The sequence below is a fragment of the Bufo gargarizans genome, unplaced genomic scaffold, assembly GCF_014858855.1.
Source record: "Bufo gargarizans isolate SCDJY-AF-19 unplaced genomic scaffold, ASM1485885v1 original_scaffold_1350_pilon, whole genome shotgun sequence".
NCBI lineage: Eukaryota > Metazoa > Chordata > Amphibia > Anura > Bufonidae > Bufo > Bufo gargarizans.
The window spans coordinates 9,639-27,934 of NW_025334321.1; the positions used below are offsets into that span (position 1 = coordinate 9,639).

The 18,296-nt window shown below is 41.9% G+C and overlaps 1 protein-coding gene across 1 annotated transcript in view; it reads left to right on the top strand.

The window, feature by feature from the left end:
- The first annotated feature begins 9,358 nt into the window (after positions 1 to 9,358).
- LOC122923205 (pulmonary surfactant-associated protein D-like) overlaps positions 9,359 to 18,296 on the top strand; it is a 104,373-nt gene continuing 95,435 nt past the window's right edge. Inside the window, exon 1 of the mRNA XM_044273951.1 lies at positions 9,359 to 9,504. The gene's annotated coding sequence lies outside the window, so the exon portion shown is untranslated. The remainder of the gene's footprint in view (positions 9,505 to 18,296) is intronic.

Genomic DNA, 18,296 nt, shown 5'->3' on the forward strand with positions numbered 1-18,296 from the left:
GCTTCTGTAATTTGTCCCACATTTGCGCCTCAATAGCTTTTCCCACATTTCTGCTCGATCACAATTTTTAAAAATAAATTTATCTCCCTTAAATTTGGTCTCTTTTTCTCACGCTCCCTCTCTGGCGTGGAACCCTGATTCGCCGATAACCGTGATCAACATGGTAGGCTCAGTTCAGAAAATAACATCAAAAGTTGATAGAGAAGATATCCAAATGGTTGGTGGATGTCACTGGGGCACCGCTACATAGGTGATAGGAACATAAATTTTTATAAAAATCAATTACATTGTCAGGTGACATTTTTCAAATTTTGCCAGATAGCTACCCCTGCTCTGCATAGTTGACAGGGAATAAAATTTAAGAATTTCTTCTTTATTTGATGCGCAACACATCCTTTCATTCAATGCTTAAACTTTAAAAAGTTGTCACACTTTTACGCTTTAATACTTTGTCCCATATTTCCGCATATAATTTTAAATTTGAAAAAGTTAATCCTTCCTTGGATGTGGTCTCTCTTTCTAACGCTACCTCTCCGGCCTGGAACCCCGATTCCCCACCACCCGTGATCACCATGGTAGGCGCATTAAAGAACATTGAAAGTTAATAGAGCAGATATTAAATTGGATTGTGAACATCACAGGGACGTGCGACATGGTGGGGCAGTAAGTATGCACGCGCCTACACGAACTGACTGACAGGGGTCAACCCCTGCAACTTCTGGGTCTCCAAATTGGGCACATGGCCTGCGCTTGCCCTTTACTCCTTGGAGGTGCCTGCCTGCCCTGCAGCCAGTGTATTGTCTGAACGTGTGTTTAGCACGACTGGAGGGTTATATTTCCCACTGTTTTGGGGTGTACCCTAATTTAAAAAAATACATTTTAAACCAAAAAGCAGTGGAGGCTACCTCCTCCTCCTCCACCGCCCCCTCAACCTCCTACTCCATATGGACCTCGTCCTCCTAGATCAAGATATTTTTTATTTATTTCTACATATTTTATGTTATTTAAAGTCGTTTCCCTATCCACATTTGTTTGCAGAGCACTTGCCATGCTCTTAACCACATTTGCAGCCCTCTAGCCCTTTCCATTCAATTTTTACAGCCATTTTAGTGCTCAAAAGTTTGTGTCCTCATTGACTTCATTGGGGTTTGGGGTAGAAACTACACCCTTTAACCACTTCAGCCCCCCTAGCTTAAACCCCCTTAATGACCAGACCACTTTTTACAATTCTGCACTACACTACTTTCACAGTTTATTGCTCGGTCATACAACTTACCACCCAAATGAATTTTGCCTCCTTTTCGTCTCACTAATAGAGCTTTTATTTGGTGGTATTTCATTGCTGCTGACATTTTAACTTTTTTTATATTAATCGAAATTGACCAACATTTTTGCAAAAAAACTACATTTTTCACTTTCTCTTGTAAAATTTTTCAATTAAAACGACATTTCTATATACATTTTTCTCAAAATGTATTGTTCTACATGTTTGATAAAAAAAAATGCAATAAGTGTATATTTATTGGTTTGGGTAAAAGTTATAGCGTTGGGTGCAAAAATGTGAATTTACGCACTTTGACTTTCTGAGCAACTGTCATGTTTCCTGAGGTTCTACAATGCCCAGACAGTAGAAACACCCCACAAATGACCCCATTTCGGAAAGTAGACACCCTAAGGTATTCGCTAATGGGCATAGTGAGTTCATGGAAGTTTTTATTTTTTGTCACAAGTTAGTGGAAAATGATTTCTTTATTTTTTCTTACAAAGTCTCATATTTCACTAACTTGAGACAATTTTTTTTTTTTTACATGAACTCATACCCCTCACGGAATACCTTGGGGTGTCTTCTTTCACTTGTGGGGTATTTATACTGCCCGGGCATTTTAGGGGCCCTAAAGCGTGAGAAGTAGTTTGGAATCCTAATGCGTAAAAATGCCCTTTAAAATCCTGAAAGTACTCATTGGAATTTGGGCCCCTTTGCGCATCTTGGATGCAAAAAAGTGTCACACATGTGGTATCTCCGTACTCAGGAGAAGTAGGACAATGTGTTTTGGGGTGTATTTTTACATATACCCATGCTGGGTGAGATAAATATCTCTCTAAAAGACAACTTTTCCAATTTTGTTATACAAAGTTGTCATTTTACAGAGATATTTCTCTCACCCAGCATGGGTATATGTAAAAATACACCCCAAAACACATTGCCCTACTTCTCCTGAGTACGGCGATACCATGTGTGACACTTTTTTGCAGCCTAGGTGCGCAAAGGGGCCCAAATTCCAATGAGTATCTTTTAGGAGGGCATTTTTAGGCATTTGGATTCTCACACTTTAGGGCCCCTAAAATGCCAGGGCAGTATAAATACACCACATGTGACCCCATTTTGGAAAGAAGACACCCCAAGGTATTCCGTGAGGGGCATGGCGAGATAATAGAAGTTTTTTTTGTTGGCACAAGTTAGCGGAATTTTTTTTTTTCTCACAAAGTCTCCCTTTCCGCTAACTTGTGACAAAAAGTTCAAACTTTTATGGACTCAATATGCCCCTCAGCAAATACCTTGGGGTGACTACTTTCTGAAATGGGGTAATTTGTGGGGTGTGTTTACTGTTCTGGAATTTTGGGCGGTGCTAAATTGTGAGCAACCCTGTAAAGCATAAAGGTGCTCGTTGGACTTTCGGCCCCATTTACGCACCTAGGCTGCAAAAAAGTGTCACACATGTGGTATCACTGTACTCAGAAGAAGTAGGGCAATGTGTTTTGGGGTGTATTTTTACATATACCCATGCTGGGTGAGAAAAATATCTCGGTCAAATGACAACTTTGCATTAAAAAAATGGTAAAAGTTGTCTTTTAGAGAGATATTTCTCACCCAGCATGGGTATATGTAAAAAGACACCTGAGGGGTTAGGTCATGTGGACGCTGCGATACCTAATATGTATGCTTCCCCCCCCCCCTATTTTTTACCATTTTTTTTTACTTTATTTGGGGAAAAAAACATTTTTGTTTATTTTTAGTTGAAACTTTTAATTTTGGGGGGGGGAAACATTTTTTCTTCAACTTTTTTTTCACTTTATTTTTTTGTCCCACTTTGGGACTTCAATTTTTCGGGGTCTAATCCTTTACAATACATTCCAATACTTCTGTATTGGACTGCATTGGCTGTATGAGTAATACAGTGAGAATTACTCATACAGCTTTCTGCCTGTGAGAGCCAAGGGGCTGGATCTCACAGGCTCGTCACAGGAAGGCAGCGCTGATGACTCAGGAAGGCATTGCGCTGCCTTCCATGCCATCGGGTCCCCCCTACAGCCCTACGGGGAACCGATGGCACCACCGCCTGCCGCATGTAAAAGCCACAAACCACAGGTCTAAATTGACCTGCGGTTTGCGGCGATCGCCGACACGGGGGGTGGGGGGGGGTGCACGGGACCCTCCCGCGCATTTAGCCAAGGTGCCTGCTCAATGATTTGAGCAGGCACCTTGTTCCGATCACTGCCCACCGGGTGGTAGTGATCGGAAATACACATGATGTCCCGATACAACATTTGCGGGCATGCTGGGAGTTGTAGTTTTGCAACAGCTGGAGGCACACTGGTTGGGAAACACTGGTTTAGGGGACAAACCCCACATCGCACAGGAGCTGTGGACAAGCCTTGAACAACAGAGTGGTTTGTGCCAGTGAGCCTCAAGCCCGGCCTGGTGCTGTGCGATAATCGGAAAAATCTCGTAGCAGCTCTGGGACTAGCCGGTTTGACGCACATCCCTTGCCCGGCGCATGTGCTGAATTTGGTGGTGCAGAGATTCCTTAAAAATTACCCCAATATGTCAGAGCTGCTGCATAAAGTGTGAGCCGTCTGTGCACGCTTTCAGCGTTCTCACCCTGCTGCTGCTTGCCTGTCAGAGCTGCAACGTAACTTCGGCCTTCCCGCTCACTGCCTAATATGCGACATGCCCACCTTGCACATGCTGGCCAGACTCTGCGAGCAGCAGCAAGCGATAGTGGAGTTTTAGCTGCAGCCCGCACGGGTAAGTCGCTCTGCGGAACAGTATCACTTCACCACCAATGACTGGGCCTCCGTGCGAGACCTGTGTTCCTTGTTGCGCTATTTCGAGTACTCCACCAACATGGCCAGTGCTGATAACGCTGTTCTTAGCGTAACTATACCACTTCTATGCCTCCTTGAAAAAAATGCTGCTGGCGATGATTGAAGAGGATGTTACACAGGAGGAGGAGGAAGAGGGATCATTTCGTAGGGTTTCTGGCCAGTCATTCACAAGTGGCTCCGAGGGTGGGTTCCTGCACCCACAAACGCCAGGTACAGTATTGTCCAGCTAGGGCACAGTTCTGGAGGATGAGGAGGTGGATGATGAGGAGGAGGAGATGGAGGAACCATGTTCACAGCAGGGTGGCACCCAGACCAGCTCATGATCATCACTGGTACGTGGCTGGGGGGATACAGAGTACACAGACAATACACCTCCCACAGAGGACAGCTTTTCGTTGCCTCTGGGCAGCTTGGCACACATGAGCAATTACATGCTGCACCACCAGCTGATATGGAACGTCTTAGCAGGAGGCAGCATTTCACCAACATGGTGGAGCAGTATGTGTGCAAACGCCTACACGTACTGAATGACGGGTCTGCCCCTTTCAACTTCTTGGTCTCCAAATTGGGCACATGGCCTGAGCTTGCCCTTCATGCCTTGGAGGTGCTGGCCTGCCCTGCAGCCAGTGTATTATCTGAATGTGTGTTTAGCACGGCAGGGGGCGTCATCACAGACAAGCGCAGCCACCTGTCCACAGCCAATGTGGACAAGCTCATATTCATTAAAACGAAACAGGCATGGATCCCTCAGGACTTGTCCTTACCTTGTCCAGAATAGACATACAGTGGGATGCGAAAGTTTGGGCAACCTTGTTAATCGTCATGATTTTCCTGTATAAATCGTTGGTTGTTACGATAAAAAATGTCAGTTAAATATATCATATAGGAAACACACACAGCGATATTTGAGAAGTGAAATGAAGTTTATTGGATTTACAGAAAGTGTGCTATAATTGTTTAAACAAAATTAGGAAGGTGCATAAATTTGGGCACCACAAAAAAGAAATGAAATCAATATTTAGTAGATCCTCCTTTTGCATAAATTACAGCCTCTAAACGCTTCCTGTAGGTTCCAATGAGAGTCTGGATTCTGGTCGAAGGTATTTTGGACCATTCCTCTTTACAAAACATCTTTAGTTCATTCAGGTTTAATGGCTTCCTAGCATGGACAGTTCTCTTTAAGTCACACCACAGATTTTCAATTATACTCAGGTCTGGGGACTGAGATGGCCATTCCAGAACGTTGTACTTGTTCCTCTGCATATATGCCTTAGTGGATTTTGAGCAGTGTTTAGGGTCGTTATCTTGTTGAAATATCCAGCCCCGGCACAGCTTCAGCTTTGTCACTGATTCCTGGACATTGGTCTCCAGAATCTGCTGGTACTGAGTGGAATCCATGCGTCCCTCAACTTTGACAAGATTCCCAGTCCCTGCACTGGCCACACAGCCCCACAGCATGATGGAACCACCACTATATTTTACTGTAGGTAGCAGGTGTTTTTTTTGGAATGCTGTGTTCTTTTTCCTCCATGCATAACCCCCCTTGTTATGGCCAAATAACTCAATTTTAGTTTCATCAGTCCACAGCACCTTATTCCAAAATAAAGCTGGCTTGTCCAAATGTGCTTTAGCCCACCTCAAGCGGCACTATTTGTGCTGTGGGCGGAGAAAAGGCTTCCTCTGCATCACTCTTGCATACAGCATCTCCTTGTGTAAAGTGCGCCGAATGGTTGAACTATGCAAGGTGACTCCATCTGCAGCAAGAAGATGTTGTAGGTCTTTTGTGCTGGTCTGTGGGTTGACTCTGACTGTTCTCACCATTCGTCGCTTCTGTTCATCCGAGATTTTTCTTGGTCTGCCACTTCGAGCCTTAACTTGAACTGAGCCTGTGGTCTTCCATTTCATCAATATGTTCCTAACTGTGGAAACAGACAGCTGAAATCTCTGAGACAGCTTTCTGTATCCTTCCCCTAAACCATGATGGTGAACAATCTTTGTCTTCAGGTCATTTGAGAGTTGTTTTGAGACCCCCATGTTGCTACTCTTCAGAGAAAATTAAAAGAGGAGGGAAATTTACAATTGACCCCCTTAAATACTCTCTCATAATTGGATTCACCTGTGTATGTAGACCAGGGGTCACTGAGCTTACTAAGCCAATTTGAGTTCCAATAATTAGTTCTAAAGGTTTTGGAATCAATAAAATGACAACAGTGCCCAAATTTATGCACCTGCCTAATTTTGTTTAAACAATTCTAGCACACTTTCTGTAAATCCAATAAACTTCATTTCACTTCTCAAATATCACTGTGTGTGTCTACTATATGATATATTTAACTGACAATTTTTTATTGTAACAACCAACGATTTATACAGGAAAATCATGACGATTAACAACGTTGCCCAAACTTTCGCACCCCACTGTATATTCTGACACTAACCAGTCATTGTTATAATGCAGCGCAATTGCTCATGTTTGTATTTTGGATATTTTAATTTTTTTTAGAGTGTACCCTAATTTAAAAAAATAAAATTAAAACCAAAAACCTGTGTTGGCTAACTCGTCCTCCTCCACTGCCGCTTACACCTACACTGCTACGTCCATCGCCTCCATAATGTCACGGCTGAGGATGGGGAAAACCCTCAGCCGTGCGATGGCGGAAGATGGTCGCTGCTCGACCAGGACGACAGAATTAGGGAGCAGGTCACCTCCTAATCGCATCCCTAATCTGACCCCGACTCCTAGCTGTATGAGCCGACCCTTAAGGTAGAAGGGCTCATACTCCGGAACCTTGGAGTGCCTGCTAGCCCTCAGGGTGGCCCTAAACTAGGAGCAGGGTAAGACAACCTGTTCCTTCTGGATACCGAGGAACAGGAGTCTCACTGGCCAAGCTGCAAGGAAGGGAGAACAAATACAACTTATGGCAATGGCAGGTACTTGCCACAAGCATAACACTCACCTGCCACAGACACAAAGCCTGGAACCCATGTGAAAGTACTGCTATCCACAAACAAAAGGACACAGCACACAACACACATCACACAGGAACCCAGGACCATAAGGTGCAATAAAGAAGCATAAAGACAAACACATCTTCTAAACACCAAACAACATTATTTTATGACCATAAGGGAGGCCCCCACTGGCAGTTGGTGAATAACCAGGAGGATGTCTCCAGCAAGCATGGCTGAAGCACCCTCTGATATGTGCTAAACACTGAGGCTATATAGGCCAAGAAGCCACACCCAACAGTCAGACACACCCAGTGACTCACACACACACTGGGAAGGGAGTTAACCCTTCCGGCACCAGGGAAGGGAAACACAAACTTAAAGGGGAAGTGTCCAACTCAAGAACACACTGTGGCTGTTGCCGCAGGCAACGACATGGGTGGCAACCATGTCCTGGGAGTCAGCCCGAAGGCCAGGACACTGCCACCACATGTACACAATACAACCAAACGTTGCCACGGGCAACCACAGTGAAGCGAAGATGTCAGTGCACACCACACATAAAACAGAGTGCACACAGGCATACAAAAGTGCATACATACACGCACACCACTCCAAGGCAACCGCACACACTCCTGTTGTCCGTGGCAACCGCACTTGAGGCAAACAACATTATGCCTCCAGCTGCGGTTGAAATCCACCTCATAAATCTAAATTTTTATTTTTATTTGTACGTGTTTTATTTTATATCATTTCACTACTTTGTCATTAACATTTTCGGGTGAAATTCACCAATTTTTGGGTGTAATATACCCCTCCCTTACCTAGTTGACAGCTTAATAAATTTCAATAATTTTTCTTTTACATTCTTGGGTTGACATTATACAATTTTAGATGTGAATAAACACCTGCTATGCATAGGTGACAGGGAATATAATTTTATATATTATTCAGTAATTAATGCACGCCATATCCTTTCATTCAATGCTTAAACTTTGAAAAGTTTTCACACTTTTATGCTTTAATAATTTCTCCCATATTTCAACTCTAATTTAAAATTTGAAAAAAATGAATCCTCCCTTAGATGTGGTCTCTATTTCTCACGCTCCCTCTCTGGGCTGGAACCCTGAGTCTCAGCCACCCATGATCACCATGGTAGGCGCATAAAAGAACATCGAAAGTTGATAGAGCAGATATCAAATTGGATCGTGAACATTACAGGGACGTACGACATGGTGGGGCAGTAAGTGTGCACACGCCTACACAAACTGATTGACAGGGGTCAGCCCCTGCAACTTCTGGGTCTCCAAATTGGGCACATGGCCTGAGCTTGCCCTTTACCCGTTGGAGGTGCTGGCCTGCCCTGCAGCCAGTGTATTGTCTGAACGTGTGTTTAGCATGACTGGAGGGGGTTATCATAGGTTATATTTCCCAATGTTTTGGGGTGTACCCTAATTTAAAAATATACAAATACATTTAAATCCAAAATGAAGTGTAGGCTACCTCCTTCTCCTCCACCGCCACATCCACCTGGTCCTCCTAGAGCAAGATTATTATTATTTTTTTACATATTTTATGTTATTTTAAGTCATTTCCCTATCCACATTTGTTTATCAGAGCACTTGCCATGCTCTTAACCCCATTTTGACGACATTTGCATCCCTCGTGCCCTTTCCATGACATTTTTACAGCTATTTTAGTGCTCAAAAGTTCGGGTCCCCCTTGACTTCAATGGGGTTCGGGGTCAAGTTCGGGTCAAGTTCTGGTCCCGAACTCAAACTTTTTTTAGAAGTTTGTCGAACCCGTCGAACCCATACATCCAGGTGTCAGCTCAACTCTAGTTACAAGCAGAATTAGAATGACATAAGCAGATAACTGCTGTAAATTGATCTGTATATGCCAAGAAGTGGTGCCTATTATTAGGCCTAGTGACCAGTGCAAAAACTGTTTTTATGTTTTTTTCTTAACTATAGATATTGACATGGAAAATTAAAAATAACCAAAAATTATTTACAAATGTATTCAATATAAAATGTGATTGAAGCAATAGTTCATTGTTTAATGATTCCTTTTAAGTTTATGAATGCAAAGATATCTAATTAATGGGATAATGTTATTTTTTTTTTTTCAAACAGTGAAATACCATGTAGGCTACACTAACTATCCAACCAAGAGGAAAGTATTAAAAGGCAAAGTTCAACTCCTCAACTTTGGGAGTTGGGAAATGTGCAAATATACATTGTGAAAACAAACAGTACTTTTAAGTGGCTTATAGTAATTAGTCTTTATTTTCTTTTTTTGTCCTGATATTGTTAAAAGTAGAATAAGGACATTTGGAATGTTAAGTGAAAAGTATATATATATATGATGAAGGCTTACACCGAGGACCAATAATAGAATCCCAGGGCTTAAGAAAACATATTTTTGTTCTTTATATTCTGCTTCCTGGTAAGTAAAACATTGGATTAAGTGTCCTTATGAAATTGTTATTGTATATGATGGGTGTTTTGTTTTATTTTATTCCATACTACATAAATGATAAACTGCACATTATCATGATAAAATCTAATAGTGCAAAGGTAATGTAAATGGACCTACCAATATATACTTTTTATTTTAATATGAATTTGATATTTACAATTCTATTGCGATCAATATTGCATATTGAAATAACAGTACTCAAATGTATGGTAAAAGTGAAGGACACTAGGAATTTATATGAGAGCTTACACTGAGGATTAATTGTCAATTCTTTTGCAAGTATCAACTTATGCCACAAGAACTAATAACAATATTTTTTTCTTTGTATGATGCTTCCCAGTAAGTAACCCACATTGGATTTAACATGTCTTTCTGAAAAAATTACTGTATGTGATTTTGTTTTTGCTTTTTAATTTTATATAGAAATGATAAAATGCATATTATGACAGTAAAATGTAATAATACAAATATATATTAATTTCAAGAATAATTTGATGATTTAAGTAATTTTGTGTTCAGTATTACAGAAACACTAGTAACAAAATGTAATAATATTTTATAAAATATATTTTAAGTGAATATATTAGTTGAAAAGAAATATATTGCAAATGTTTTAATCTTTTTTTTTTTTAATCAAACATACTGTATCTACATCTAGTTACATAGCACCTTAATTAGATATTGTAGTTACTTATGTGGCAATTTAACAGATAGTTTTGCCATATAATTCAATTTATGCTGTGACTTTGGGTTTTCTGTAAATTTCTGTAATTTGTATGCAGTGCATGCAGTGTGAATGTCTTACTTCTGTGGTCTAATAATCGTTGGGCGTTTTTTTAAGAAGATATTAGTCATTTTTTATTATATGCCTTGGAAGTCTTTGCAATGAAAAACATTCAGTCCATGTTATGGCGTTCTATAGCTGATAGACACTTATGGTAATGTATTATGACTTGCCAATATATCCCAGCACAACATTAATGCCACCAGTATACTTCACTGTGATAGCTTGATATGCTGTAAATGCTGTCTTTTGAGGATGAAAAAACTCTTGCTGTAGTTCAAAAATAGATATTGCAATTATAGCACATTTACAGCCAAAGCATTTATTGTACCACAGCAGCAGTAAGACTATATTTACATTTCATTAACAATAACATGGTCCAGAATAGAAATGTGTGAATGATAACTCAGTTTTTAAACCTTTAAAAGAAGTAAGCTGGTATATGTACTGTTTAGGGCATGATGAGGGTTGATAAATAATTGTCAGCAGATCTCTTTAATGTTAAAAGGAGTCAAAGCATTTAAAAACAGACTCACTGTAGTGCTGCATTTACCATAATAGAAGGAACTATTTGGTGAAGCACTTGGGACAGTTGCCAACCCCATCCTTTATATAATTGACTTAAAAAATCTTGGTAGAATACTTTACAAGATGCATGGCACTCCATAGTTAGGTTTCTGAGTAGAATCTATTGCCTCTTACTTAGGGCTCATGCACACAACTGTTGTTTTGCGTTCCATTTTTCGCGGATCCGTTGTCCTGTATATGAGGTTTTTCTTTCTCTGATTTAAGTCAGAGATTGTTATCTTTAATTTATAAGAATCATGTGACGTTTTAGTCAATATTTTTTTTATCTACAGGAAGAAAAAATGCTTGCTAAATATTAGAGATTAGGAACCAGTTCATAAAGAAATGAATTCATACGAATAGAGATGAGCGAATCGAAGCTGACGAAGTGGAATTTCAGGAAAACTTTAATTCACAACGAATACGAATTTCCTCGCGCTTCGTAGTAACGAATAGCAATTTTCCTAAAATAGCGGCTATACGTGTGAGGACTGAGGAAATGGGGCAAGGAACTCTGGGTAGGTGGGATCACCCAGATTGACATGCCTGCATGCAGCCAATCGTCAGCCAACCAGCCCTGTGATGTCACAGCCTTATAAATATGGCAGCTATTTTAGATTCTGCCATTTTTGTGCAGAGACAGACGTGTGAAGGCGCTATGGACAGCTAATGGAAAAGGATTTATAAGTGCAGGGAAAGGATAGGGAGGAAACATTTCACAGCATTTTAGTGCAGGGAGAGACGTCAGAAGGTGCTAGGGACATTGATAGGAAAGTGATTTACAAGTGCAGGGAACGATTATTTGGGGATCCAAATAATCACTAGACAGCGCTGTCATTACATCTTTTTGTTATTGGGCTGCAAGTGCTTTGTTGGAAAGCCTTTAGTGGCTTATATTTTAGCATCTTACTCAGTACGATAAGAAAAATATATACGCATTTCACTTCTGCAGTTATTTCTGATAAAAGCGTATGGGGCATATTTCATTAAAATAAGAAATATATTCTCAGTGCATTTCTGCAGTTAATTTTGGTGAAAGCGTATAGGGGTGTATTTCAGTAAAATAAGAAACATATATACGCACTGCACTATTTAATTGTTTTCTGGTTAAAGCTTATAGTGACCTATTTCATTCCAACAAGAAATATATGTTCTCAGGTCACTTCTGCAGTTATTTCTGGTGAAAGTGTAGAGGGGCGTATTTCAGTAAATTAAGAAAAATATATATGCACTGCACTGTTGCAGTTATTTCTGTAAAAAGCGTAGTTATTTATGGTTAAAGCTTACAGTGGCCTATTTCATTCCAACAAGAAATATATATTCTCAGGTCACTTCTGCAGTAATTTCTGGTCGAAGCGTATAGAGGCGTATTTCATTAAAAAATGAAAAATATATATGCACTGCACTGTTGCAGTTATTTATGGTGAAAGCGTATAGGGGTGTATTACAGTAAAAAAAGAAAAATGTATTCTCAGTGCATTTCTGCAGTTAATTCTCGTGAAAGCGTATAGTGGCCTATTTCTGTCCAACAAGAAAAATATATGCTTAGTTCACTTCTGCAGTTATTTCTGTTGAAAGAGTATAGGGGCGTATTACAGTAAAAAAAGAAAAATATATACACATTTCACTGGTGCACTTATTTGTGGCAAAAGTGTTCAGTGCCTTTTTCAGTACAAAAATAAAAATACATTCTCAGTTCACATCGGCGGCAGTTATATGTGTTGAAAGCATGTCTGGGATTCAGCAGGGTGGCAGCAGTGGGAAGTCGGGAGCCAAACGTGCCTGGGGTAGAGCACCTGCTTCGCAGCAGCCTACCTACACGGGAAGTAGCAGGGGTTCATGGAAGTAGCGGCTGTAGCAGTCAGTCAGTGAGGTGGCTATATGTGGTAGAATCTTTATTGAAGTATTTCAGTCGAATAACTAAATTTATTCAGTGGTCAGCGCTGCGGTTATATGCGGTTAAATCTCCATGATGTCTTCATGATAAATCCGCAGCATTGGGGGCCCGTGTGGCTTCTATACACTTTCATAATAATCCTTTAGCGAAGCGAATAGATGCTGGATGACCAGGACGCTCCATAACCTTCCCAGGAAAAGAGGTTCATTTCTGAGACGTCCGTATAGTGCGAGGGTGAATCCGAAGACCATTTTCATCTCTGTGCTCCGTTATATGTGGTAAAATCTTTATGAAAGTATTTTGGTGCAAAAACATATTTCACTCAGCATTTAGCGCTGCAGTTATACAGTATGTGGTAAAATCTTTTGTGACTTATTTTGGTGGAAAAAAAATAGTATTCAGTGTTACAGTTATGTGGTGAAATCTTTTGTTACTTATTTTGGTGGGAGAAAAATTGTATTCAGCGTTCAGCGCTGCAGTTGTATGTGGTAAAATCTCTATGATGTCTCTATGATAAATCTGCTGCATGGGTGCCCCTGTGTGGCTTCTACACACTTTCAAAATAATCCTACGGAGGAGCGAATGGATGCCGGATGGTCAATGACTTTCCCAGGAACTAGTATTCAGCGATGCTGTTATATGTGGTAAAATCTTGTGTGATTTATTTTGGTGAAAAATAATAATTGTATTCAGCGTTAAGCACTGCAGTTATATGCAGTAAAATCTTTTTTGAATTATTTTGGTGGACAAAAAATCTTGTATTCAGCATTAAGCGCTGCACTTATATGCGGTACAATCTTTTCTGAATTATTCCATTAACTTCCTCATCTTCTCTTTAGCATCGGACACACTAACGTTACACCCCCCCCCCCCCAGCTATATATATAAGGGGTGAATAAATGACAATGCCAGCCTGTTAAAGGGGAATTACAGCATGATACCACAATACATTTGATATGACATTAAGCAAGAGTGCCCACAAAGTGGGCCACTGCATCAAGATGAATCAGGCATGGATCAGCCAGGATTTCCACACACCATTAGAATTGGCTTATGATTTGGTAGCCAAAAGCAGCAGTGGGTAGAAAGCACAGAAGACATGCAAATATTCAATTTCACGTGTCATCTCTGTTTTAGATCCACTTAGTTTTTTTGTTTTTTCCCTTTAGCAATACTGATGGATTATTGAGCAAATGCTGACCGAGTGAAGGCATATGTTCGACAGACAGGATCCGTTTTTTCTGGGTAATTGTTCTGACGGATCAGAGAATGGGGATAAATTAATCAGTAACTTACTGCTGACACCCTCTCCACTCTGTTGGGGGGCTCTACTTGTATAAGCGTTTAATAGAACAGGTTCTGTAGACATCTATGTGGAATCAGCTGACGAGGATGTAAAAGGAGTGCGCTTCTTCTTAATGATAACATCTACCTGTAAGGCTGAGTTGATACTTGAGTTAATTGGCCAGTTTTGGCCCTGTGACCGCCCAAATAAGTAACGTATGCTGTGATTCTAAGAGCGACGCCTGTCATCTGCATGTCATACGGACTCACAGTATTATTTCGCTACCGAAGCAGACTCCCTATGCGTGTTACTACAAGGCACAGTGTTGTACACCACTATAAAGGCTCTCTGTAGCCAGGAAATAGCTATTTTTTTACACGATTTGCCACAAATAAATTTGTATAGAAACAATTTTTTTCAAAAAATTCTGCGTGAAGTGCCTGAATTTTTAAGAAATTGCCTCATCTCTAGTTGTGACCATTGTTACTGACCACTTTACCCAGTTGGAGTCGATGGAGTCCGTGGGCTCAGAGGGTTCATGTGGCGGTGAGATATAGGCACCACGTCTCCAGTCCCCTGACCAGTCAGATTTACCAGCATCTGTTCCAGGACATGAAGCAGTGGAATGATGTTGTTCATCCCGTAGTTCTGGTGACCGACAAATAATGTGACCTCCTCAAAGGGCCTGAGCAAATGGCAGATGTCACGCATGAGCTGCCACTGGCTGTTATCGAAGTTACACAAGGCAGTACTCCTGTCTGCTTGGATCATCAAGAAATCATTTATAGCCTTTCTCTGTTCATATAGTCGGTCCAACATATAAAGGGTGGAATTCCAATGGGTGGAAACATCGCATATCAGTGGCATATCAGTGTCACAACAAGTGGGTAAGATCAAGTGATTAGGCCCAAAAGCCAGGGAGAAAAGGGTAACCTCCTAGCGATCCCTGTGAAAGGCCCTCACCAGGCGGCTAGCACTGACATCAGCAGCGAGAACCCACATTCTTTCCTTGGGACCGTATCCCTTCCAGTGCACCAGGTGGAACCCCAAAGTCAAGAATCTTAGAGATTTTAAACTCCAAATTGCCATCCACCAGGACAGGGGTAGGTGGCAATGGAGATGGTTCCACATATTTCTTTAATAAAGACCTGTGAAACCCATTATGGATCTTCCAGGTCTGCGGAAGATCCAGACGAAACGCCACCGGGTTGACAATCACAGAGATTTTGTAAGGGCCAATAAATCTTGGACCCAATTTCCAAGATGGTACCTTCAGTTTAGTGTTTCTAGTGGACAACCACACCGAATCACCCACACACAGGTCCGGACCAGTCATACGTCTCCTGTAAGCCATCCGTTTATAGCCTTCTCACCTCTTGCACGAGTGTCGTTTGCCACGTGGTTATGGTGACGGGTTGGTTACCGGGATTCATTGTAGCATACTGTACCCGCAGGAAAATGTCACTTGCATCAGACAAAGTGGAGGCTTCTGAACAGCCTGACTTCGTCTGTCTCGGATATCCAAACCGCGGTACTGCTAAAACTCCGCTTACTACCAACGCAGCCATCCCGACTACATCTGCAGCGGGGGGCTCACGTGTCACAGTAGCAGTGCCCAATATCACCCCAGTGCACTTTATTTCTGCCAATATAAAGAAAGACATCCTGGAAGGTAGGGATGTTAATCTTGCATCCTTACTTATCACTACCCGGGATCTTTCAGATAGTAAGGTTATAGATTGTGGTGATGTGTCGGTGGTCCCAAGAGGCCGGGACCACAGGCTGAATTGCAAGCTCACCATACCAGTTTGTTCTTGCCTTCAGTTTGTACAGAGACGTGATCTGCTCAGTGCGTCCTGACTGGAGGGAAGAACTAGATCTGTAGTAACCGAACTGGGACACAAGTACGGTGGTAGTTCCTTCTATGACTACCACTGTTCTTTCTCAGCTAAGGCAGCAGCTGCTCTGTCAGTTTCAGTTCCTTACGAACTGGGCCAACATCGACACCAAGATATTTTTCAGGCATTTCGCCGGGCTGAGGGCCCCATCATGCTCCCTGTGCCAATCCACTCCCTGTGCTAAGTTCAGTTCCACAGTTCCAGTCGCCGGGCCCTCTGAATCGCAGAAATCCTCTGGCATTGTAGATAACTTCTTGGTAGGTCACAGATATGCAACAATTTCAATTACTCATCCTGTAACTATAGTCTGTCGTTTGCTGCATATTTGTTCTAACTGCTTCAGAGCCCATCCTAAGTCAGTCTGTTCATTAAAATTGGATAAAAGTTACATGTGTGTCATTAACGTAAGTTGCTTGCAACGGTTCTTGCGCTACCATCTCGACCCAGGTTTTGTGGAATTCCTAGTCACAGGTCTCACGTTCGGTTTCCACACTGGGATGGTTGCCCTACCAGAATCTATACACGAATGCTAAAATTTACAATCCGCTGACAGTAACACAAATGTCTCAGATAAATTGATCACAGCAGAGTTAGTTAAAGGTTTCTTGATAGGCCCTTTTTCATCCTCACCCTTCGAACGGTGGAGGGTCAGTCCTGTAGGCGTGGTCACTGGTAAATTCAGCAAGAAAGAGAGATTGATTATCGACCTGTCTGCTCTGCATGGTTCCTCCATTCTCAGCATCAATTCCCTCATTCCGTCAGAAGAAGTCAGCATGAGATATTCGTCCATAGACCAAGACATAGCCATCATATTGCAGTTAGGCCCCGGCTCAATCCTGTCAAAAGCTGACATTTCAGATGCCTTCAAATTACTGCGTATCAAGCCATCTCTGTGGCATTGGCATGGTATCAAGTGGAGGGGTCTTTATTATTTTGCATCCAAACTCACCTTTGGCTCCAAGAGTAGCCCATGGTTATTCGACCAGTTAGCCCAAGCTCTCCACTGGATACTAGTCCATGAATTCCACTGCAGTAAAATCATTCACTACCTAGATGATTTTCTAATTATCGAACACCCTGACTCCACCACAAAAGACCATCATTCACTTCTAAACTGTTTCAGTCAACTCACCATTTCTGTGTCTCCCAGAAAGGTTGAGGGCCCATCCACAGTCATCACCTTCCTTGGCATCATTTTGGACACCCACAATATGCTAGCCAGATTGCCGGATGACAAGTTACACAGAATAAGGGAAGTCATCCACAATTTCAAGTTAGCCAGGGTGGTCAAAAGAGTGGAGCTACAGTCACTCTTAGGCATGCTGAACGTTGCCGTGCGCATCATTCCGCAAGGTAGGGTGTTCATTTCTCGTTTGCTCACACTCCTCCCTACAGCCCCCTCCCAGGATAGCCTCATATGCCTGGACGAGCTGATCATTGCTGATTTAAACACGTGGGACCACTTTCTTAGGCAGTGGAATGGCATTTCGCTTTTTATCCCCGATATATCCAAGAACTCTCCCGTAGTTTTTTCTGATGCCGCCGCAAATACAGGCTTTGCAGCTATTTTTGGCACCCACTGGCTAGCGGACAAATAGCCGAGTGAAGTCAGCTCTATCCCAGGTTTCTTTCACACCTCGGTAATATTTGAACTTTACCCCATAGTAGCAGCTGCCCATGTTTGGGGTCAAGAATGGTCTGGCCAAGCTGTATCAATTGTTTCAGATAATGCCGCAGTCATTGACATTCTGAATAGCGGGTCATCCAAGTCCCCTCACGTTATGTAATTTGTAAGATGTCGGGTTCTTCTTTTTCTACAACACCAATTCGGCTATATATGTTCGCACATCCCCGGGACTAACAATACAGCTGCCGATGCCTTATCTCGATTTAACTTTTCCCTTTTCTCGCAGGTTTGTCCAGAAGCAGATGTCATCAGTGCCACAGTCCCTCCGTACGCCTCTCTGACCCTAATCTAGACACTCATCTGGCCACAGCTCGTTCGTTGTTAGCCAAATCCCTCTCGCCTAATACTGCTAGGGCCTATCAGACAGGTTGGGGAGCTTTTCGCAAATTCCAGGACAAATTTCCTCAAGGCAACACTGAGTTTGTTGAGTACATTATAGCTTTTATTGGTTACTGTCATACCGATTTGAAACTGTCACACTCCACGGTCAAGTCCTACCTCGCGGGAGTTCAGCATTTCAGAGCCATGAGTTACCCAGAGGAGGGTTCCTTGTTTTCTATTCATGCCATCAAAGCCACTCTAAAGGGTCTGAATAAATGTAACAGAGAGAGACGCACTTGCCGGCAACCCGTTATCGGCCA